Genomic DNA, 26,748 nt, shown 5'->3' on the forward strand with positions numbered 1-26,748 from the left:
AGAAGCGATTTTCCCTAAAATATTTGGATTCAAAATTCTTACATGTGAATTTCTTCCACATTTCTTATTACTGATATTCTTTAACTGAAAGTTTAGAGCGAATTTTTGTTTTCTTTTCCAGGGTTTGCTAGCTACCAATTATCTGCAGGAATTTCAGTGATAGACACCAATATACTGATTTTCACAGATTTGAGACACTTTATTTTCTGTCAGACTCTAAAGGCAAACTGGGTTTCTGCCTATTCTTGCATAATTATATATTGTAGACATAAATAACATAATATCCTAAGTGGCTTTGGAGATGCTTCAAAGTAGATGATCTTTTCTGTCCTCTTTAAGCTGAAATGAATGTGGACATGACTGCATGCTAATTACTTTTCTGGAAGGATAGAATATTTCAGGCATAGTGGTCCATCTGTGAATGAACATTTTTCTTTAACTTTTATGTGTATTTCCAGGGTTTAAAAGATATTCCCCAAATTAATAATTTATTATACATTTCCCAAATCCTAAAATGCTAGAGACTGTAGCTAATGACTCATTCACTGAACATGTATTTGGTATTGACTCAATGCCAAGCACTGTTTTAAGTGCTTGGTGAAAGTGTAGGAGACTTTATTCTATGGGTGCTTTCTTTCTAGTGAGTAAAAATATCTCTCCAAAGTAAATATCACTCAAATAGAAGTGAATATACAGATAAAATAAAATAGGGTAATGTAAGAAGAACAATGGAGGTGAAACTTATTTAGGCAGCACAGAGATGATCCCTATGAAGAACAGTGTTTGAGCTGGGACTGGAGGGAGAAGAGTTAAAAATGGGAAAATCTCAGAGAGGTGTATTTCAGGTAGACATGTCAAGTTCAAGGTGCTCAAGATGCAATGAAAGACTGAAGAAAGGCCAGTGCTCCGGGTGTCTGGGGAAGAGTAGTGTTATGGGATGCTGTGGGAAAAGTATGAACAATGTGAGCAAGCTCTTCCTTGTGGAACACGGCATGGCTTTGAATTTTATGCAGATAGTCATGGAATCTCATAGAAAATAGCTTCGTCATTATGTGATCCAACTCTGTCGTGAAAGTTGCTACTCACCTAATCCAAACATTCAAACTATTAGATTCAGTGCCAAACCAACGTGGGAGTCTCTTGACATTCTATTACAAATGCTCAATACAATCAAATGTTTGTTAAAATAAGCGTACTTCCATATCATACCCCCATCTGATATTGTTACTTTTAAAATAGTATGTTGTATTTACTTAGAAGTAAGTATTTTATTTATAGTGTCAGTCCATTTTCTTTTACCTTACTTTCCATCATCCTTTACTAAATTGTATAATTACAAAGGTAAAGCTAAAGTTGCTCCAATATTAAGTATCATGCTCTTACAGATGGTGTTCATATCTTAGCTTGGTGACCAATGGACCACAAAAAAAAAGACTCTGAGGTGAGTAGAAATTAATGACAGTCTTGAAATGTTCTTGTACAGGCATCATCTCATTATTCTGAATTTGCTATGGGCTAATGATTTAGATCATTTAATTAAATTGTTTGTTTACTTGCTGTTTGGCTAGGTCATTGCTTAAAAGCATTTTTATCCATGTGGGGAAAGGAAAAAGAGAGGAAAAGACATATGAAATCAAAGAACTTGTCCCACCAATATATCCTGTACCTAAGAACTTAGTTTTTGTGGAATTTATAAGAAATTGTATACTGGGGCTGCCTTAAGTTGCCGAGCAAAAACTAACTGTCTGCTGTCCTATGTATAAAAGCAACCTGAACTTCCTGTGTAATTTTACATAATTTGCACTTAATTTGATTATTATATGTTTAGATTTGAAACTTTCAGCTTGACTTTTTGTTTTTCCTATTTGTTCCGTCTCTTTTCTTTCTCTGTTACTATTCTTTTTCTGCCTTCTCTTTGATCGACTCTCTTTGATTGACTAATAATTTCTTTCTTTCCTTTTTTTTTTTTTTTTTGGCTTACATGTAACTTTTGCTTTTTCACCTTAATAGCTGCTTTAGGATTTGTAGTATAGATCTTTAACTCATCTCACTCTACCTTTAAGTGTTGTTATGCCACTTCACACAGTATGAGACACGTAAAACAGGTACACTTTGATTTATCTTCTCCCACTTGTTGTGGGTTTCTAGGAGACAGGTATGTAGAAAGAGGCTTCTGTACTATGATGAAAATTCTACTTGTAAAACATCACTAAAGTACAATCTGTGTGGACATTATTCCAGAAAAGCAAGTTTTCTTCCACAGTTCTTCTGACGATAATTTATTATCTACCTGGAGCTACCATTAGGCAGATGTAGGGCTTTGTTTATGCTTTATTTCAGGTGTTCAATGCCTATAAAAATGTGTCTAATAAATCTCTGAACCACAAATCAACCACTTTACAAATCACTTTTGAGAGAAAATTTTCCTTTGAGCTATCCCAGAAAGTTAACTTTGTTACCCAATTAGTTTTGTGCATTATCATAGTTCTGGCGGGAAGAAAAACTAGTAGATATAGTAAATTTATAAACAAGATAATTTCCTATTGATTGGTAATATTTTTATTGGCTTATTTATATTTATGGCCATCACAATCACATATATACAAAAAGATTAATATAATTTTCTGGGAGATTAAATAACAGTAAACATGATAATTAAACTAAATGGAAAAAAAAGATATATCAGAATTTAATGATCTTTCTCTTGCAATGTTGAAAAGAGGTTACAGGTTCTTTTCTTCAGATTTGAGCCAGTCATATATTCCAGGAGGGAATCCAAGATTTGTTGATAGGAGAAAAGCAATTCCCCAGTTTGCATGGGGAATAAGCCTTGGGTACTTCAATATAGGATGTTTACTTACATAAAATGTTTATCCTGTAATAGATTGCTTGTCCTACCCTGACCCTGAAATTCAACTCTAAAGCAAATTTTGCTATGCAGGACTCTCACACAAAACTGCTTACACATCTGTCATTGTCCTCTACAAGGCAAGCTTTAAGTCTGTACTGTATTTATTATGCAAATTCCTTTGAAATCTGTGGTGCAGGTGCCTCATGCCTTTCAAAATTAGTTTGCATATTAAATGTAGCATAGAAAATGATGGCCCACAAACTTTAGCTGCTTTGGTTTTAATCAGAGACTGAGGAATAAAATGTATTGGATATTCAGGGTAATTCGCACACAATGGAAACAATTAATGGAAAATACTCTAGCACACCCTTTGTTTCATACTATACAAGTTGAAGAGAGCAGCTGTTACCCAAACATGTTTTTGTAAATTGTTTCATTTTATTTGAAAAATATGGGAACAAGAAAAAAACTGTGCAATCCTTGCTAGAAGCATATTTGTGTGACTGAGTTGTTTCTTTTTCTTCAAATTTACTCTTTAAAAAAAAATGACAAAATTGCCTCAGGATGTCAAATATACTTTTCTTATGACTATATAATGAGAATGGACCAAGGTTTTATGAAAACGTTTATCTGAAAAATAAATCATTGGAGCATAATTTTTAAACAGAGTAGATTTAAATAAATAAGGTGTGTAAATCAGCAAATAAATTGATGATAACATCAAGCATTACAGAAATGGAATAATTATTCTAGTTCTTGTTTCTATAAAGAAACCCGAATTACATGACCATGAGTGTAAAAGTTTACATTATAAAATATTTGCAGCTTGTGAGGAACAGGAAGGATAAATAGGCAAAGCATGGAGGATTTTTAAGGCTTTGGAAATGCTCCATAAGACACCGTAATGGTGGATATAAGTCATTATACATTTATCAAAACCCATAAAATGTACAACCCCAAGAGTAGACCCTAGTGTAAATTACGGATTTTAGTGATTATGGTGTCCATGTAAGTGCATCAATTGTAACAATTGGTGGTGGCCATTGATAATGGGGGAGTCTATGTATGTGGGGAGGTAAGGATTTTATAGGAAATTTCTGTACCTTCCTCTCAATTTTGCCATGAACTGGAAACTGCTCTAAAATATTTAATCTTAAAAAAATTACTTCCTGGTAATATGTAAATACTACTTAAAAAGTAACTCACAACTCCTAGTTTCAGCCTCAACATGTAAAGAGCTTGGAAGTCATCACTCCATTCTTTCAAGTGCAAGAAGTTAAGTAAACTAAAAATCAGTTATTTTTCTTGGATCAATAGGAAAACTGACCCTTCAGATAAAATTGTTACTCTAAAATTTGGAGAGATGGGCGAATTCAGAGCTTTGAGTAGCTGCAGCAGTAGCTACAGGAGCCATTAATCCAATCTGTAAGAACACATAAAGGATGCCGCTGACAGATTGCTGGAGGATGATTGTGGCATAAGAGAGAGAAATGGGGATGGGGTGCACATTTAGGGGAGTTCCCCATTTTGAAGGTTTTAACCTCCAGGAACCGCACCAAGTTCTATAGTGAAAATCAGAGAAAGATTCCCTTATGGCTCTGGCAAGAGAATGGAAAAAGTAATTACTGTGAAAAATTATCAGGTCTTTATTTTTTTATTTTATTTTATTTATTTATTTATTTATTTATTTATTTATTTTGTTTTCAAAACAAAACCTACTCTCCTGGGAAAAAGACTTTACCAGGTCCTTATCAAAATTGAGGGAAAGGCATTTCTTTGTCTCAGCCCTGTTAGACTTCATGTCTCACTTCAGGGGATTAGGGAGGGAGAGGAACTGAAAGAAAAAGAAAGAAAGAAAGAAAGAAAGAAAGAAAGAAAGAAAGAAAGAAAGAAAGTTGTGCAAGTCATAGTTGAGAGACATAGGTCCACTGAAAGACTAATCTCGAATCACAAAATTACATGATGCTTCCCTTGCCCATTACCTTACCACCACACCAATAGAGTTCCAGTATAATTACAATGGAATACGACCATAAGAGCTGCAAGAAACAGGTGCCATCAGAGTAGAAGTTCTTAAGAAAATGCAAAAACATCAGTGGAGGTAAAAGCAAGAGTCCCTCTTGAATTTGATGCTTCTGGCTCCTATAGCTATATAGCAAACATTATTCACAGCAGAACTCCTAGTCAGAATAACCTAAATCCTCACACTACAGGCCCATGTTCCTCATTTTCCATTGTCCAGTGCATCATATCTGACTCTCAACAAAACAAAAAAGTTGCAAGGCATGCTAAAAGGCAAGACTAAGAAACAGAGTAAAGAGACTAGGCAAACATCATAACCAGAATCAAATATGAGCCAGATTTTGGACTTAGCAAGCAGAGACTTTAAAATAATTATGATTAAAATGTTAAGGGCTCTAATGGAAAAAGTGGACAATATGCAAGAACAAATATTAAGGTAGAAAAAGAATTTGACAAAATCTAGCACCCATTTACGGTAAAAAGCTCTCAACAAACGAGGAATGAAGAGGAACTTCTTAAACTTGATAAAGAACATCTAGAAAAACTTACATCTAATATCACACTGATTGTTAAGTGCAATATCTTTGAGGAAGGATGAGCTCAGTGATGCCCAGAAACAGAAATCTAGTATGTGATGTTTTCTCATCTCACTTCATTTATTTTTCTTTTTTCTTTCTTTCTCTTTCTTTCTTTCTTTCTTTCTTTCTTTCTTTCTTTCTTTCAGAGAGAGAGCAACAGCTGGGGAGGTGCAGAGAGAGAAAGGAACAAAGGATCTGAAGTGGGCTCCACTCTGAGAGCACAGAACCCAATGTGGGGCTCGAACTCATGAACTATGAGATCATGACTTGAGCCAAAGTTGGGCGCTCAACCAACTGAGCCACCCAGGTGCCCTTCATCTCACTTTATTTGCATGTACATTATAGTTTGTTACTTTTTAATTACATTAAGAAAGCAAAGCAGATTTACTATTTAATTTCAATTCTAATAGCATCCTTTTTTCCTTAAGAAATTATAGTTGGACAAGATGACATTAACGTAGACACTTTGGTCAACAAACATTCTTTTTTCTCCCGTGTGTGTCACATATTCCCTGTATGCTATTAAAATCCAAATTGTGTTTTTATACCAGATTCTTACCTTTCTGCTAACAGTGATAATGCTATTGATAGGAAGAATCTGGTGAACAGAGCGGTCTCAGTGTGTAATCTCTGCATGATTTCTTTCCTGTGTTAGGCAAAGCTTCCATAAAAAAGAGGACAGTTGTCTAAATCCAGTGTTTGGGGTATTATTATTTTATTCATTCATTCACTTTCCCCACACACTACCAATTTTCATACATGGCTATGCACATCATCATTCAAATATAATTTGCTACTCCTTCATAAAGACGGCACAAAACAGGACTGTCAGGGCTCTTGGTATATTTACATCTTAATCACCCTTCATTATCATTCCCTATCTTCACCATCCTGTTCTTACCAATGACATTTTCTCAGTGTGTATCCACTTTTAGCTACCTACAATTTTTTGATAAGATGGACCAAGACATCTCATTTTGTTCTTAATTTTTTCTCTTTTGAATTTTATGGCATTGTCCTCTTTTTGCTCACCTCCTGCTCTCTATCTCTTCTCCGCCTGTTTTTGTCCAGTAATTTTAATTATACCGCAGTACACATGAAGCATTTATACAACTTCCCTTGTCCACAATCTTGCCAATCTAATTTGATTCTGTCTTGGCGATTTCAACCACACCACTGCCTCATCTATCTTTTTTCTGCATAGGATTCTATCCTTCTAAAATGTAAGCTTCACCAGAGTGTAGATGTTTTCCTATTTTTTTTTCCCACTCAGATGTCCCAAGAACAGTGTTTGGCACAGATAAAATAGGTACTCAGTACAGAATTATCCATTGGATTACTTCCAAATGTACACTTTCAGTGCATCTCAAAGGGGATGGGGAGATGGGCAAAATAGGTGAAGGGAAGTGGGAGATACAGGCTTCCAGTTAAGGAACGAGTAAGTCGCAGGAATAAAAGGTGCAGCATAAGGAATATAGTCAAGGATATTGTAATAGCATTGTATAGTAACAGATGATAGGTGCTCTTGTCGTGAACATAGCATAATGTATAAACTTGTGGAATGGCTGTGTTGTACACCTGAAAGTAATGTAAAACTGTGTGTCAACTATACTAAAACAAACAAACAAACAACAACAAAAACAGTTTAATGTGTATATGGTGTTTACCTCAGCTGCATTTTTTCCAAGCCCCATAAAAGGATTTCTGCTCATTGGTCTGGGCTGGGACCAGAAATGTTTATTTTTAATGGGTTCCTTGGTGACAGGTGCTATTCTTGCTTTGAGAAGCACTGAATTAGACATATATTTTAAATTACTATTAGGCATCAGGCATCTTCAACTGAATATACTTTTAATACTTAAAATATTTTAAATATTTGTAAATTCACCTTTTTTTCTAAATATTTGTTCTTCTATTTCTAGGAATGTAGTTTATTACTTTTCTCTCATATTAAAAACGCCTCTATTCTCTTGTATACTTGCGTTTAAGATTTTGCCAATGTATCTTCCTTCTATTGAGCTTTTCTTTTCTGCCTCTGCCAGTTTATTTCAGACACTCAAAGAATTTTAGAATGTTATAATTAAAAGGTGTTATTACTATATGAACAATATCATATCTTCTAAGAACTAAAAAATACAGATTATGATATCTAACAATGAATTTTCCATGTGCAAATTAATGTAAAAATATGCACAATTGCCCTAAATGGGCAGATTGACTCTGAGACCCTGGTTTCTGACCCAGAAGTTTTACTTACATTGAATTACATTATATTACATTATTTTCATTTTAAATTTAACTTCTACTATTTTCAACAATAATCTTTATTGAGAATATATACATGCAAGACATTATTCTAGGTAGTTTGGGGGTTATGTGCGTAAAATCAGTAAAAAGATCATGTTTTCAACACCTTATAGATTTGAAGGAAAGGGAAATATGTACAGACAATTAGATTAAAGGGAAGAACGTTCTAAGTTTTTTAAAAATTATATAGATAGGGACACTTGGGTGTCTCAGTCAGTTAAGCGCTCAACTTCGGCTCAGGTCATAATATCACAGTCCGTGAATTCAAGCCCCACTTTGTGCTCTGCACTGCCAGCTCAGAACCTGGAACCTGCTTCAGATTCTGTGTCTCCCTCTCTCTCTGCCCCTCCTCCACTCACACTCTGTTTCTCTGTCTCTCTCAAAATGAATAAACATTGAAAAAAATTAAAAATTATACAGATAAAACATTATAGAAGTAAAAAATTTTATGAGGCACTGGTGGCTCATTCAGTTAAGTGTCTGACTCTTGGTTTCAGCTCAGGTCACGATCTCATGGTTTCATGAGTTCAGGCCCCACAGCTAGGGCCTCTTCAGCTGGAAGCCTGCTTGGGATTCTCTCATTCCCTCTCACTCTCTGCCCTTCCCCCAGTCGCACTGTCTCTGTCTCTCTCAAAATAAATAAATAAAATTAAAAACTTTTTTCAGTATTTGTGGTTGTGTATATGCAGATGTGTGCATATGTGACTTAATACATTTGTGAAGCATATGCTGGCTGATTAACTCAAATTAGTAATTCAGAATAAAGAAAAATAACTTTTCTATTCCTGAAGGTATGATGCCTGCCTGTGAACATGCCACATGAAACATTGTAGTTTTTATTGTAGAGTTTGAATACAAATGTCTTCTTTACTGTCTCTTTCTGGAGGTTGGAAATTGTCTCTTCTGTCTAAACAAAAAGTTTTGCACATAATGAAAACAAGTGTGTGTTAAATGGAAATTATGTTACAGAATCAATCAATAAGAACTCAATAGTAGTAGATATTTATAGAAGAGTAAAGAGATATATGCAGAAATATTTTAATTTTAGTTCCCTTTGAAGACTACTTCCATTATGAATAACAATACTTCCAACTTAATTATGAAAAAATGTTCAGTATGTGAATATTTTTATCTAGTTTGATTCTTACTTTGAAGCACCAGATGCATAAAATGAAGTATAATTGTAAAATTAAAATTTTACATGATTTGACTGATGACAAATTGTTTTATTTTTCCATTATGCTAACTTCATTTGTCAGTTTTACCTTTAAAAGATAGAGGAATTTCAGTATGTAAGTGACTTAATAAAAAATTACTTCAAAACTCTCAAAATGTAATGTTTTCAAAGTAAATGAAAAAATAAAATAGGTGAATATGATTTCTTTCTTTTCTTTTCCTTTTTTTTTCAAGTTTAGTTTTCTTTCTAGACATCCCAAGGCATCTGTCTGATATTTTGGTATTGTGGGAAATGCGAATTTTCCGTGAGATTATCATAGCAGAAGTGAAATGTAGCATTCATATTCTGATAGCAAAACTTAATTTTATTTTGAGACAATAGTTTTATTTTTATTTTATTATTTTATTTTATTTCTTTTATTTAATTTTTATTTTATTTGTTTTATTTTATTTTTAGAGAGAGAGAGAATACACAAGCAGGGGAGAAGGGAATAGGGGAAGAGAAAGAGAAAGAGACAGAGATAGACAGAGAATCTTAAGCAGGCTCCACACTCAGTGCAGAGCCTAACACGGGGCTTGATGCCAGGACCCTGAGATCATGACCTGAGCCAAAATCAAGAGTCAAATGGTCAATCGACTGAGCCACCCAGGCACCCTGTGACCATAGTTTTGCTTCCAGTTTTCCTGATAGAGAAAATTATATCCTAAATTTTATAATTCCTTAAATTTCAGTAAAAATATAATAGTTATATCTGGTGAACTTGATCACATAATTTTTTTATTATGGGGATATCCTTTCCTCCATTGTTATGGGAAAATAGACATGAGACATGGAGTTTAATAACAAGACAACTTTACTGTTTCTTTGTAGTGCCTTGTTAGTTTAATTTTAATAGTCTTTGTAATATAATATTCTACTGATTATAGTTCTGCCAATTTTTCCATCACTGAAAAGGCCAGGTTTTAAGTTTAGTTCAGTGGAAATGGACAAAATTGTTGCATGAAAGTTCATATCACAGTGTATGTGGGAAACCTGTCCTTACTGAGTCAGCCTACATTGGAATATATCAGAATGACAGAAATAGGATAGAAACAGGTTGAAACATACGTGCTGTAATCTCCTTATTCTGCATACTTCCTGGGAAGAAGGTTAAAACATTGAGAGTAATTCTAGGAAAAAATGGTTAAGATACAACAAATGCATAAAAATCAATTTGGGATTAGAATAAACTTAGTGGAAGAGAATGTTAAGGCCTGGATTTACCTCCAGTTGGCAACCTTTTGTTCCTGGCTTCACTCTGCAACCAGAATTGCTTTTCCATTGTAGGTATGATTTTCAGTGTACAATACTGGGACCTAAGATGTTATGTTCCTTATTGCTCCCTTTTCTGAGGTGGGGGCAGGCACAGGGAATGTTATGATAAGTTGTCTTCATAACAAGTCACCAAGTTAATATTGCAAAACTCAGAAATCTGGCTTAGTCGCTTTGTTGCTTAAAACTCATCAGTGGCTCCTCATCACCTTCGTGATAGAGTTCAACTTCCTTTTCCTGGATCTGAGGCTCTTAATGATGCTCTGTCCACACACCTCCCACCATACCCTAGCATAGGTTTTCACTTTAAGAGTTGCAAATGTTGAAATTTGCTAACTTTGTATCCTTACCCGACTGTGCCTCTATTTTTCAACATTGCTAATTTTATTACCTCCTTCTGGAATAGCATTTCCCCTCCTCTTTATTTGGCTAATTCCTTTCAACCTTCAGAAAACTCAAGCTTCATCTCTTCCGGAAGCCTTCCCTGAATTCTAGTCAGTTGTAAAATGCTTCTTATTCTTTTGTGCCCAAAGCAAATTCATTCCCAAACAAAACCAAAATTGCTTATACAACACCACAATAGCTCCACTAGAGCATATTTCTATTTCTTAGTATGAGGAAACAACAAGTTACGTTAGGTTTTATAACAGACAAAAAATGCTCCTTAAAATCTCAAGAATACCCAAATGTGCTCTGCTTTGGGATACAAAAGAAGGGAACTCATCTCACCAGTGCGGGTAGGCAAGCCAATGAGGTATGTAGCAAACAATTGGAGTCCAGAACTTCCAAATGCTTTCAAGTGGTTTATATGACAGTTGGTTGAATGAGGATCTTTCCAGGGGGTGTCAGAGTGGCTCAGTGGTTACAGAATTCAGGGCAGGCCAATGGAATATAATAGGAAAATATGACTTATATTCAATGTCTAGGCAAGTCCAACTATAGCTGATATGGAGTCTCAGGGAATATTATTGGGCTCAACTGAGATGAGAAGACACCTAAGCCATTCTGTTGTAAACTATCAAGTCTCAGGAGGATGAACAGCAGCATGTGGGAAAGGACTTTGCTTTGAGACCAGAGAACTTGAAGGACAATGCTAGAATCTAATACGGATCTTAAGGGGGAGGTCACCTTTTAACCACCTGCTCCAGGTTGTGCAAGCCCTTCTTTTGCATACATCAACATGTCAGGAACAGGGAGAAAGGGGAGGACATTGGGAAGCCTGGATACATAAGCAAATGAGGTGAATTACGAAAAGGGAATATTTAGGTTATTTAATTGAACTCTGATTACTGGATGAATCTCAATTTATTTTTTACTCCAGTTCTACTAAGTAGGATGAGGACTGAAAATGACTACAAAATTGATCGCAGGAAAACTAAGTTATATTTTCTTTGTACTTTTGGATATACTGTGAGTAGATTTAGAATGCCAATATATATTACCTACTTAATTTGTATTTGTCTGTATTTCTCCTATGAATGTGTGTCACTTGGAAAGGATTGAATGCTTCACATGTAATGTGAATTCTTTTTCTTAAATTAAAATAACAACTACGATTAAAACATATATGTCAATATTCAAATACTGAAAAACAGGAAAAATTTTAAGATAATATTTATGTATGAAGAAACTTTTTCCTTTTATTTAAAACATGCTTACAGTGTATAGCTCAAAATTATTAACTGTTATTCTTAAAATATGCCACTATAAAAATTAAAATATTTATATTTATATTTTATAAAGACATATAATAATTTTAATTTAAAAATAATGCTTCATTATTTCTTTCTTTCAACACTCATGATTGATTTTCTTTTTTATTCTTTCCTCAAGTCTGAATGAAATATTTGAATATTATTTGTATAAAATAAACTGAAGACTGTGTAAATATAATTTTCTAGGAAAATCTATCGCACTACGTACCCAGGTTTTATATTATATGTAGAGTGTGGATGACTTGTATCACTTAAAATCCATTATCTCTTGATGTTATAGTTTTCCATATTTTACTTCCTATAAATATTTGATCTCTTATGTTAGTGAATACTCAAATACATCTTGTAGTTTCAGTTGTTTATCAGTTTCTTCTGTTTATTATTTATAAACTAAAAGTCAAAATGCCTCTTGGTATTTTAAAATTATTAATGAGTAACCAAAGATACATTTTTAATGGAGTTTTACTTTTCAGAACAAAATGCTTAATTTACCATTCTTATTATCATCATCTTTTTTTAAGTCATATGAAATAATAGGCTTTGGTGTGTTAATTTTTTTGAATATAATAGTAATTGAGAATTATTATTTTATAATTCAGCTTCATATTTTTATTTATTATGTGAAAGTTTCAAACATAACTTGATATTTTTGTAATTTCTAATAAAAAACAAGGAAACAATGAATTTATAAAAATAGAATTCTATTTAATTCTTTTTGACAGAGGGTATGGCAATTAATATCAAGAAACATATTATACTTTGAAGGAAAATACGAACTTCAGAGAACTTTCACACATAAGTATCAACCATTAGCTAATTTAAAAAGGTAAAAAGAGTAAGACATATTTCATCTATGGGTGTACCTAATTTAAGAACTGCCCACGGTGCTTTAAATGTTGCAATGTAATTAATATTTTCTTTATTGAATGAAGTGCTAGCTAGAGGGGCTGAGGAGGTAGCATGATATGATCTTATGAAGGGCTTCAATATGCAATGATATTATCCTGATTTCCGCTGTGCAAACAGACATTTGGAGGATTTGAGTTCCGTGACTGAAGTCACATACTAGGTATTGGAAGAAATAGGAGGTTAGAAGATATTCTGGCTCCAGAACCTGGACTCCTAATTGCTCTACCTGATGGCCTCCCTTTCATATATATCCCTCCCTTTTAGAAAGACAAAGTCTACTTCTCAATCAAATAAATGACGGGAATCTACAAGTTATAATTTCCTATTAAAAGGGGAGAGGGGAGCCAGTCATGAAAATGATCAGTGGGGAGATAGCTAACTGAGCAGGGAAATTACCAAGGCAGTGGTTGATATCACTGAGATTGTAGCAAAATGAGTCTTACTAACTAGGAATGTCAATTTTGTGGAGGGTGAATTAGAAGCAAAGAATACGAGTAAACAAGTGCAAGTATACAGACTAAAGGTTGTGATGTAACAAGAATATAAGGAGGAACACAGCCACGAAAAAGTTGGGTCAGACAAAGGAAAGAGAAAAAAAATTGGAAATCAGGTAAGGGTTCATGGTAGAAATAAGCCTTATTACTGCATTTTTAATTTACTTAAATTATTTAATAAAATAAATTATTTGGTCAATCTAATTAGAAGTCTTTTTTGGTTTCTTTTTAAAAACAGTTCTCAATATGCCCATTGATTATTTGCCTTCTAGATATTGAGCATGACTTACTACTTATTATATTTTATATACTTTAAAAAAAAACAGCTTTGAATTTAAAGAAAATTGGAACAGATAGTACAGAAAGTTTCCATACACCTTATCTCCCACTTCCCATACCTCCAGTGCTTCCCCCATTACTATCATCTTGCATTAATATTGTATATTTGTAACAATTAATGAATGAGTATTGTTACATTATTATTAACTAAAGTCCATAGCTTACACGAAGATTGGCTTTTTGTATCGTAAATTTATATAGGTCTTGACAAATACATAATGTCAGGTATCTACCATTACAGTGTCATACAGAATCATTTTGCCCCTCTAAAAATCTCTTTGTTTATTCGTCTCCCCCAGCTCCTAAAAACACGTGATAGCCACTGATCTTTTTTCTGCCTCTATAGTTTTGTCCTTCCAGGATGCCATATAGTTGGAATTATACAGTATGTGGCATTTCAGACAGAGTTATTTCTCTTAGCAACAATGCATTTAAGTTTCCTCTATATTTTTCATGGCTTAATAGCTCATTTTTTATTGCTAGCTAATATTCCATTGTGTGTATGTACCACAGTGTGTTTATATATTCACCTATTGGTAACCATCTTCGTTGCTTCCAGTTTGGGCAATTATGAATAAAGTTGTTATAAACATTCATGTGTAGGTTTTTATGTGGACATAATTGTTCGACTTCTATGGGTGAATACCAAGAAGCACAGTTGCTGGATCTTTGAATGTGTTTAGTTTTGTAAGAGACCCTCAAGCAGCCTTCCAAAGTGCCTAGGCCACTTTGTACCCCACCAGCAACGAACGAGAGTTTCTATTGCTCTACTTCCTCAACAGCATTTGATGTTACCAGTGTCTTGGATCTTGGCCATTTTTAACAGGTATGTAGTGGTATCTCATTGTTTTGTTAATTTGCATTTCCTTCACGACATGTGATTTGGAGCATTTTTCATGTTTATTTTCCATCTGCAAATCTACTCTGGTGCTATATCTAGGGTCTTTGGTCCATTTTAAATCAAGCTGTTTGTTTCTTATTGTTGAGTTTTAAGAATGCTTGATAGATTTTGGATTATAGTCCACTATCAGCTGTGTCTCTGCAAACATTTCCTTCCAGTCTGTGACTTGTCTTCTTATTTTCTAGGCATTTTCAGAGCATAAGATTTTAATTTTAATGACATCCAGTTCGTTAAATATTTCTTTCATAGATCATGCCTCTGGTGTTGTATCTAAAAATATTGCCATGCCCAAGGTCATCTACATTTTCTTCTGCACTATCTTCAAGGAGATATATGTATTTACATATACATATGTAGGTTTATGTTTATACATATACATATGTTTAGGTTTATGTTTATACATATACATATGTTTAGGTTTATGATATATTTGGAGTAAATTTTGTGAAGGGTGTGCGATGTTCATTTAGATTCTTTTTCTTTTTCTTTTCTTTCCTTCTTTCTTTTTTTTTTTTTTTTTTTTTCTATTTTGATGTCCAGTTCTAACACCATTTGTTGAGGAGACTATTTTTGCTTCGCTACATTGCCTTTGCTCCTTTGTCAAAGAATTGATTTAATTATTTAAAAAAAAATTCATTCATCAGAGTTTTGTAGTTTTCCTCACTTAGATTTTGATCTAACATATTTTGTTATATTTGTACATGGGTATTTAGCTTTGACAATGTGAATTTATTTATATTTTTTATTAAAATATTTTTAATGTTTATTTCTTTTTGAGAAGGAGAGAGAGCATACATGATGGTGAAGTAGAAAGGATGGAGGAGTGTTCAGTAGTCTTACGATTACCTCTAAGAGCTTTAGATCTTAGTGAGTCTATGCCTATGGATTGTCATCTTCATAAAAGTTTCTGGGTTGTTTTGCTTTGTATTGTTTTGTTTTCTGTCCTTCCTTAGGTGGAACAAGAGATGAGTATTTCCCTTTTCCCAGTTCACTTGGAATCTGATAATACCCCTGCGGGTTAGGCTCTGCTTAATAAGCTTTCCCTGAGAGTAGGCCTTGTTGAGAACAGAGTTCTCTGACACATTTCAAAATCGTTCTTTTTTCCCTTTCTCCTGCCAGAAGCACAAGCAGATTTTTTTTCATGATATTTGCTGTGGAAACCTGTCCAAGGTCCTAGTGATAAATCTCACAATAGTGTGGGAGACCCCGTATGACGGGGTCGCCTGGAGTTTTTAATTCTCAGTATCGTTTGCACTGAACCTCCAGCAATTTGTCGATTACAGTTCAGGACTTCCTTCCCTGGCACTTGGTCCTTTGGCAGAATCCCACATGGGTCGCTGCTCTGCTAAGCCATGACTTCTGTATACGCCTGTCTGTCACTCCAGTCTTGCAAACAGAAGTTTGCTCTGTGCCTTTCACTCTCTTCTAAATCCAAGAAGAGTTGTTATTCAGTCTGTTCCGCTTTCTGTGTGTTATTAAGCAAAGTACAACTTCTATGCACCTTGCATGCGGAATTAGATACCTCTCTAGTAGTTTTTAACTCTCAAGGTAGCCAACACTCAGCCTTCAGCAATTCTGCAAAGTTATCATTTAAATATTCCTACTGGCGGGGCGCCTGGGTGGCTCAGTCGGTTAAGCGGCCGACTTCGGCTCAGGTCATGATCTCGTGGTCCGTGAGTTCGAGCCCCGCGTCGGGCTCTGTGCTGACAGCTCAGAGCCTGGAGCCTGCTTCAGATTCTGTGTCTCCCTCTCTCTGACCCTCCCCCGTTCATGCTCTGTCTCTCTCTGTCTCAAAAATAAATAAACGTTAAAAAAAAATTTTAAATATTCCTACTGGCTCCAGTGGCTTTCACTTTAGTTAAGCTAATCATGGCTGCAACCTTTATTCACCTGTCTCTCCAAGTTTTGGGGTGGTGGTTTACCGTTACCTTAATTCTCTGAAGAATCTGAGGAAAGGTTTAAGAAATAAAACACAATCTACGGTGAAGAATTGACTAAGCTGTGGATCTTTAACCTGGCTGTAGAATAGAGTCACCTGGGGAGATCTTAAAAATCTAAGCACCCATATCCCTGCCAGACCAATTAAACACCAGTATTTCCCAGGGTGAGACTCAAACATCTATATCTTTATAGCTTCACTGTGATTTCTGTGTATGGCCAGGATTGAGTGCTAGGCCTAGACTGGGGCAGAGTGTCTAGATCGAGATGCCTGTGTTTGAATCACACCTGTAGGGCTTTCCATCAATGTGAAGCTGGACAAGACTGTGAATCACTCTGTTGCAGTGCCCTAATCTGGAAAATGAGAATAATAATATGTGGCTTATAGCTTTGATCTTGGCACATAGCGAGTGCTATATGTGTGCTACTTTTATTTTTATAATTATTATTACAGACTTGTACATAAATTGAACATTAGTGATGCCCCCGGAATTCTGTGTGCTCTACCCTAATGACATACTGTTCTTTGCCATCCCCAGAGGTGATTATTAACTTGAATATTTTGTTTACTATTGCCTTGCTTTCTTTTCTATTTTATAATTTCAGTCCTTTTCATTATTGCTGTATTATACACCTAAATAATTGCTGCGTTTCATGTTTACAATTTTTATGAAAATAAAATCATACTATAATTAATTTTTTGTGTTATGCTTCTTTAATCTACATTATATTTTTGATATCTACTTAGGTTATCACAATTACCTGTAGTTCATTCATTTAGAGGGCTCTACAGTGATCCATTTTTTGAATATATCACAATTAGTGTATCCATTCTACTGTTAATGGACGTTTGTTTTATTTCCAGTTATTATTTTGTTGTTATCATGGAGAAACCTAGTGCTAAAAATATTCTTAAACATAAATCATGGTGAATTTTCAGAATAATTTCTTTAGAAGATATATTTAAGAGTAGAATTTTGGGGTCATAGTTTGTGTATGTAGTTGATTTTCTTAGGCGATACTGAACTATTTAATAAAGTGGTTTTATTAATTTGCACTTCAGTTGATGAATGTAAATGTTGCTTCATATTCTTGTTATCTTTTGACATTGTACAATTTTAGAATTCATGTCATGTTTATTGGTATATATCATTTTTTTCCTTCTTTTTGGAAGTGCCTATTGAGCTCATCTGCCCATTTTTCTATTGATGTACTCCTTTATATCTATATCTTAGGAGATTTTTTAAAAGAATAAATATTAAATATCAGTTCTTGGTCATTTATACCTGTAGTAAATAACTGCCAGTTATAGATTGCTGTTTCATTTTTCTACAGGATCTATTTATTAAAAAATAAGTTATTAAATTTTAATTTAATTTAATTCAAACTTTTCCTTTTGTTTTGGGGATGCATATTATTAAAAAACTAAGGCTTAGGTTTCAGATTAGGCCTAAAGTTATTCCCTAAAACTAGGTTATGAAATTATTCCTCTGTAATGTTTTCTAAATGTGTGGTAGTTTTACTCTTCTCATTTTGATCTTTAATTTAACTTAAATTATTATTTTTGTATCTGGTATGAGGTAGGGGCCTTGTTCTATTTTCCATATAACTAAAAATTCCATTATTTTTATACTCCAACCAGTGTCCTTACAAATCTGCAAACTCACTATATACGCATTTATATAGGTGTGTGTATTTCCCCTCTCCTCCCCACACCTGATGCTCTATTCTGTTACACGGAGCTATCCCTGCACCAATACAATTGCCTTAATTACTGAAGTTTTATAAGGCTTGATATTTGATCTCACTCCCTGCTTGTTCTTCCTTTCCTTTAAATTGTACCTTGGTGATGTTTAGTGTCTTTTTAGAGAAGTGTTCACATTCATGAAGGTTCTTACATGGTCTTTATATGGAAAGGAGAAGCAGACTTCTAGAATTTTTATGATAACCCTAAAATAGTAGAAAAAATTGTTTCATACTTAGTCCTATCTTAAAATTTGCCTCCAGGCTTTTCCTCCTTAGGGTAAATTCAAATTATTTTTTTAACTTGTTCACTCTTGTCTAATGTTTAGTTTGTCAGTACAGCTTACTTCTGCTTTTCACAACATCTTTGCTATTCTGGATATAGTATACATATATCTTGAAGGTTCTTCCTGTCATTTATATATAAAAACAAGTTTAAATCAACTGAATAATACATATTTAGTTACACTTCCTCAAGCAACAGTTATATGATTCCAAATTTTTCTACACATTAAAAGGTATATTTTAAAATTCTTCACTACAGTTGACATATTAAAAATTTTTGTTTCTTAATGTTTTTATTTATTTTTGAGACAGAGAGAGACAGAGCATGAGCAGGGAAGGGGCAGAGAGAGAGGGAGACACAGAATCGGAAGCAGGCTCCAGGCTCTGAGCCATCAGCACAGAGCCTGATGCAGGGCTCGAACTCACAGACTGTAAGATCATAACCTGAGCCGAAGTCAGACGCTCAACCGACTGAGCCACCCAGGTGCCCCTACAGTTGACATATTTTAAAGTGTGATATGTCAACATTGACTTAATTTTTCTTAAAGTAATGTGAAGAAGGCACATATTGACTGATTAAACAAAGATTTTGTTACATTTTATTGCATCTTGTGGTTTAACTAAGAGGTAATCTAATTAACATGTTATTAAATGTTTATTTATTTGGAGAGAAACAGTGTGTGTGTGCACATGCGCCTGAGTGCTATCAAGCAGGGGAGGGGCAGAGAGACAGGGAGAGAGAGAACCCCAAGAAGTCTTCGTGCTATCAGCACAGAGCCAAATGTGGGGCTCTATCCCATGAACTGTGAGATCATGACCTAAGGAAAATCAATGATCAGATGCTTAATCGACTGAGCCACCCGGGCACCCCATTTAACATTATTAAAAATATTTAAATTATTTTTAAACAGATTATAGGAATTAAAAACAAATGAATTGTTTATAAGTTATAGACAACATAGTGAGTCTACTTTTTATATTTCTAATTTCTATATTTTTGGACTCTAATGCCATAAAGACTTCAATATTTGAGTATAATATGTACATAAATATATGTATGTGTGTATGTGAGTGTGATATCTAAATAAAAGCATGATGGTAAAGAGTTCATTCAATATGTATTTACCAAACATATAGTATGTACCAGAACCTAAGTTTGCAATTATTCGGGATACAATGGATAAAAAATATGTACCTTGTGACTTTAGGTAGCTCCTAAATTAATGGAGGAAAATTGATTCAATGTAATGGCTATCCTTTATACATACTAAAATCAAAGTCTAAACAAAATCCTATGGGAATATAAAGAATAAAATGATAGCATGCAAACTCAGAAGAGTCTCCTCAAAATCTGTGAAATTTATATCAAAGAAATTGACATAGAAGTAGCTAAAGATCCAGGAATTTTTCACCTAGTGAAAAGAAAGTGGTTTACATTTGTTGGATATCCTAATCTAATGTGTTCCAGAATGCATTTGAAGTTTTTGACCTAGTCAGATATGAACATGGGAATTTCAGCTCTGTGACTTGGGAATTTAAATTTAAAATTTAAACTCAGAAAATGTTGTATCTATTTCTAATTTTTCTCAATAGAACACATTTGTTATGAATAACTTCTTACAAATACATTTCTTTATAGTTCAGTTAACACAGGAAATTTGCTTTACAAAACACCCACGTGTATGTTATATATACATATACAAATAATATACACACATACATGCATATATAATATCCTTATATATTTTTTACACTATGCAAGATTGGAATATATTCCTTAAAAAGAATACAGAGCTCTAGAGATGATTTGAAAGTCTTCAACCTCAAAAACAAATTTCGAAAATTGGTAAACTATTTACTGACCTTGGAACTGTGGTGATAGAGGATAAAGCTAGACTTATCTTGTTTATTAGAACTGTTTAATTATCACTATATTTACAATTCATATTAAATATAAAAAAGAATGTGACAAATATCATAAGAACCATACAGGGTTCTCCAACAACCAGAAATAGTAGGAAATGCAATTTCAGTGTATATAACACCATTAATATAGAAAAGCATATAATTTAGGAAAATGCAAACTGGTTTTTCTGGTTTGGCTGGAAATTGAAAAGGAGCAAAGAGAACAAATAGTTGGAAAAGTGATATTTTTTACCACATCACTGAGACCTTTGAACACTATTTTAAGTTCTTTGTAGCTTATTTCCAATACACTTTTTTAACATGGCATTGGGAACTATAGTGCAACTAGAAATTGACACAAAGCAAATAAAGTATTGCAGTATTTCAGGGGAAAGGTATGAGGATACTTCGTGTATTATCAGTGGACACGAAAAGAAAGTCAATTGCAGAAAAAATACATAAAAATAGCAAAAAATTTCATGTGAAGTTACTGGATATTAAGCCTTTTACATAAATGATTTCATTTGAGTTTCATAATAATGACAAGAGATTAATTTTATTCTCATACACATTATACAGATGAGGACAGTGAAAAGCAGACTAAATACCATCCTAAATTAAGGACAAGTAACTAGTAAGTGGCTGAGCCTGATTTCAAACTTAGACATTTTGACTCCACAGTTAGTACCCTGAACAGGAGAGACAGAGACAGAGACAGAGAGACAAAGACCATATATTCTCGGCTGAGTTGGTAGAAGATTTGATGACTAACATATGGTAACAAAAATCAGGAAGAAATTGACAAGGGTCCTAAGGTTTCAATCTGGGGTGGCAAATAGTGATAATGTCAACAGAACATGGAATTATAAGAGTGAGAACAAAATTCGGCCCAAAAGTGTAAGCAGAGTTTTGATTACATATATTGTTTGCTCCAGCAATTCATCTAGGTAAAATCAGAAATATCATAAAAAAGACAAGTTGAGGTTAGACTGCAAATCTAGAAGTTTTTAACAGAGATAAATTTGTAGGCTTTAAAATACTAGATAACATAATGGTTTTGCTAGAATCCTGAAAATTTGACCAAAGCCAAAATATTCCAAGTTAAGTAAATCCTAGCTTCCTTAGATACTAAAATACCACTCACTATTATTTCATAGCTTTTAATGACTCTTGGTTATCACCTTCTATTTAATTTTTTTTTTTACATGTATTTATTTTTGAGAGACAGAGAAAGAGACAGATCGTGAGCAGGGGAGGGGCAGAGAGAGAGGGAGATACGGAATCAGAAGCAGTCTCCAGGCTCCGAGGTGTCAGCACAGAGCCCAAAGCAGGGCTTGAACCCACGAGCCCTTATCATGACCTGAGCCAAAGTTGGGCACTTAACTGTCTGAGCCACCCAGGCGCCCCATCACCTTCTATTTTATGTTTAGAACTCTTTGGCTGACACTACTTGGTTCATGATATATCTAATTAAACAACTAATAATCTGCTATGGTTTTTGCATATCTGCCCTTTAATTCTTAGATAGTGTATATCACTTGTAGCTTTTTTAGAAGCTTCAGAAATCAACATAACTACATATTTATCTACATGCTCATATTTGTCTACTAAGGATGTTTAACACCTTGGAAGTTATGCAGACACACAGTGATAATATTCCTGATCTTTACCCACACCCACCACCAAATATCCATAATTACCCCACATCTTTTCACCCAAATAATACATAGCATTTATTGCTTCTGGTGTTGGAAAGATATAACCTATGAGAAGTCAGTACTTGGGTGTTAATCTTTAAATAGTTTTTTTTTCCCTTACATTTCCTTTATTGATAGTGATTTTAAGTAATTTGAAGTGTTTCAGAACATTTAATTTGCAGAATATGACTTTATGAAGAAATAAAGAAGTTTTCTCTAAATATTCAAAGCTGGATACTAATAGTACAAGACAAGTATGGATTCCTGTGACTCGAGTATACAGTAAAGTGAGCAAGTTGATGATAATTATGATGTGGATTGGAGCCACACAGGATGAGGAAGAAAATATTTTTTTGAGTGTTAGAAGTTTAGCTAAGCTACTCCATGGTATTACTATGTAGGCATCCATTTTGCAGTGACCTTAAACTGACACCGAGGCCCTCATGCAAGTAGATGCCCTGGGTAGCAGCCCACAGGGTTACAAGCAAATATAATTTCCTGATACGACTTCCCCAGTAGTTCCTGTGACCATCAGTCTCTCCTGCCTCACAGCTCCTGAATGCCTTATGTATGTACCTCTTACGTAGGATCCCTGTGAGGCTTACCAAAACTATGCTCTTTTGGTTTGAATTAACCAATCTGGTCTTAGTTTGGGAACCACAAAACACCCAAAGACCTTAATAAAGGCATGTGAATCAGGTCCTGTCTCTATCAGCACTCTGCCTTGACTTCCCCGTGTGGCCATTCAAGATGTGCTAGATACTTCTTCCAGGATCTGTGAATAATTTCTATTTCTGTATTTTAACTCCTCTGGGCCGTTGGGGAACATGGAGCACTATCAGGCACCTTGGGCTCCACTTAGTAAGTATTAATTTGACAAATTCATAACATCGAGCCCCAGCTGTAGACCAGTAGGAGAAGAGGAGGATATACAGATTAGAACTGATGATCCCTTGCTTTGCTCATGTGAAAAATCCAGTGACATGAGGGGCACCTGGCCAGCCGAGTCGGTAGACTGTGCAACTCTTGATCTTGGGGGTTGTGAATTCAATCCTTATGTTGGGTGTGGAGATTACTTAAAAAAAATAAAATCTTAAAAAAAAAATCCCATGGGATGAAAGTAGAGATATTCATCATGGCTTGGAGGAATCTGACCACATTGTGTCTTGTGCCCATTCCCCCCAACAAACACTATGGATACTATTAACTTCTGAAAATCAATGAAGTTTTCAGGTGTCAAGTCTGACACATCATAACAACAGTAGAGTAGCAAGGGTAGGTGTCTGAACATATTGACTGAGGGGGTGGGTGATGAAGGATGAATTTAGAGTTTCTTGCAAAATGTTTGAATTTTATCCTAAAGGGAATGAGAGGTATTTGAAGTCTATATACACAAATATAGTGTGTATAAAATATATTTATCTGTGTTATTTTTTAATACAAACCGCCCTCGTTGCTATAAACTGTGGGTATGGGAATGGAGACTAAGAGTGCTAAGTAAGAAACTAGTTACTCGTGTACAGTAATGCTTCGTTTTAGAAATGAAGCTGGCTTTGACTAGGGTTGAATAATGCAATTGTGAGAGGTAATCAAGGACGTGAATTATTTTAGAGATAGAAGTGAAAACACATGGTAATGCAATTGTTGTGGGCTGTAAAGAGAAATAGAAGGATGATAACTTATACCAAAGTTTTAAGTCAGAGCTTGCGTGTGGGTGGTGTTAAAATGTGTTGAGATGAACTCATAAGACTTTCAGATTTCATGCTACTTAATATCTAAATCTACTAACTGGATCCTTCTGCTTACTTTCATGTCTATTCAGTTATCTCCTAGTGATAATTTTTCTTCCTATGTAGATGTCTATGGGGAAAACAAATTAGTGGTTAGGCAAACACAAAATTATGACCTACCTCCTGCATTATCTCTCACTCCAAATTAATTATTTGCCTCTCTGGGCCACAAACTTTGTTTTGTGTGTGTGAGATTTAATCAGTGAAAGTCATCCTTTAAGATTCTAGTGAACAGTAGTAACTAAGGTTCATATTTTGGTTAATATTATATTTTGGTCTCCTTAGACAATATAATAAATTCAGCAAAATAAAAAGATAGTCTGCAGACCTAACTACTTAGAATAAAAGTCCTATACCATTCTCTTTCTGTTCAGATTTTCATATCCAGGCACCTGTGTGGTACACTGCAAACAATAAAAATACACATCTCTGATCATCAAGAAACTTTAGCTTCCTTCCATGGAAACTAATTCAAGGTGCGCTCAACTTCCCAAAGGAATATCACAATTAATCTGAATCCCCCCAATTTCCATAAATCCTAAGAAAATATTTCACTTTTTCTTCTACCAGAAAATTGTCTGGTGTCCAAGCCCAGGAGGTTTCCTTTCTCCCTCCCCTACTCTTCTCCGCTGTGTCTTGTTCCTGGAATCGTTTTGGAGTTACTCACTTTGCCAGCAAGTTCTCTTCTTAATCCCTGTAGGCACTGAAGTTCTTTCACAGATGATTGTTAATATAGCCACGTGAAAAGGTTTGCTCTTCAAAGATTCTCATTATTTATTTTTTTGAAAACCTACTAAAGCCCCATTGCTCCAGTAAAGCAGAAAACCTTTGTCAACCATCCAAGGCAATCCCTTATCTGCAGTTTCCTGTCTTTAGTTAAAAACAATTATGGTTCAAACCTAATCCAGTGAAACTGCTCTTTAAGTAAACTTACTGAACCTACCTCAGTTTTCTACTGAAAAGTTGGTGTAAAAAGGCGAAGACATATTTTCATTTTTCAGATACATATTCCTCAAGGAAATTTATTAGAGACTGAAAATAGCACTATAATTTATCTAATACTGCTTTTTCCCAAAGAGTGGAATGTACATTTTTTGTCTTAGTCATAATACACTGAGTTTCTATTCAGGTAAAATTTTGAGGTACTCTGGTTAGCAATACACACTCCGGGAATGGTTGCTAACATTTGAGAGACCACGCAGGAGTTTATGATCCCAAAATTAACAGAATGCTGTAAATAATTCATCATTGTTGATACTACTAGGTATTACTATATAGAGATTGATGAGAAATATTGTACTGGCATCCACACTGTTGTATGAATATTCTATAATAATGTGACAACCCCAGCGGTTTAACACCCAGCAGTGATTCCTGAGGCCAAGAACCCCATTCAGTCCTGTATCCCAACACCATGATGAAGGATTCACATACGTAATTAACTAGAGATATAGCTAAATTATGTAATAAAAATAATGACTTTTGTTCTTTGCTGAAAAAGGTTTATTTATATGGCAAAATTTACTCTTAGATTTGTATTCATTACATCAAACAACTAGGTCATATGATTATAGTGGGGACATAAACTGGGGGCTACAAAGATCATATAGGGACATGATAAGGAAAAGAAGCAAAATAACATTTAATATGAACAAAGGCTCTGACTTTATATTAGATCAGTGTTTCTCACCTGTTATGGTACACATCTATCACCTGAGGATCATATTAAAATGCAGATTCTCATTCAGTAGGTCTGGGAACTGACTTTAATAAGCTCTCAGCTGGAGGACTGATGTTTCCCCTTCTACAATAGCAAGAAGGAGGTCCTATGTCAGTGTAGTCATGTTGATACATAATTAACAAAAAATATCTCTATATTGGTAATGCTTACTTAAAACTGTAATGTTAAGGGTTTTTGACACAACATATGGAAATGATTAAGAAAGAGAAACATGTCTTCTTTAGTACATTAAGTCTAACGGAGTGGGGAATTTAGTAACGTCCTGTGTAATTCTGTGGTAGATGTGTTTGAACTTTCTATTGATAATTTTGAATTGATTAGTAAGCTCTGTTGATTAAGTACTGATGTCTCCAAAGACAAAACTAAATTTCTTGTTTCTCCAAGTTGACAACAGTTCCTATATGCAAAGTCATCAGTTATTTTGTAGTTCAAACTGAGGTTTTTGAGATTTTATTAGTTTCGACAATAGCAGGTGAATTTGCTTTTAAATAAATGTGGAGGAGAGGTTAATAAAAGGGGAATTTTCTGCTTATTTGCTTGTCCAGACATGGTAGAATTCTCTAATATATAGGAGAAAATTACTAAATTTTAAAAACTTGAGGTTCAATATATTGTTTCTTAATACAAACAGATTACTTCCCTCTGTGCTTTCATTTTTTTCATGTATGGGGGATTTAATTCAATTCAATATAGCATGCATTACACATTTCCCTGTACCGGGCACCAGGCTATGAACTGTTGATAACTTTAACACTTCAGTAAGCCTTCAAGTAGTGCTAGGGATGGGATGACAGAGCATTTTACCAAATAAACAACATATATAACAATAGCTATTAGATGCATTTAGAGGTTCACAGATATTTTGATTTAAAAAACCCAGTAGTTATTAAGTACATACATACATTTTTGTGTTCAACCTACAATGCCTTCCTTGTTATTCTTAGATCATGACACAAAAGCAGCTTCCTGCTTCATGACCATTGTATTGGTTTTCCATCTACTTGGAACCGTCCTCCCTCAGTTCTTTTAAGTTTCTACATGAATG

This window comes from Panthera uncia (assembly GCF_023721935.1).
Source record: "Panthera uncia isolate 11264 chromosome A1 unlocalized genomic scaffold, Puncia_PCG_1.0 HiC_scaffold_16, whole genome shotgun sequence".
Classification (NCBI taxonomy): domain Eukaryota; kingdom Metazoa; phylum Chordata; class Mammalia; order Carnivora; family Felidae; genus Panthera; species Panthera uncia.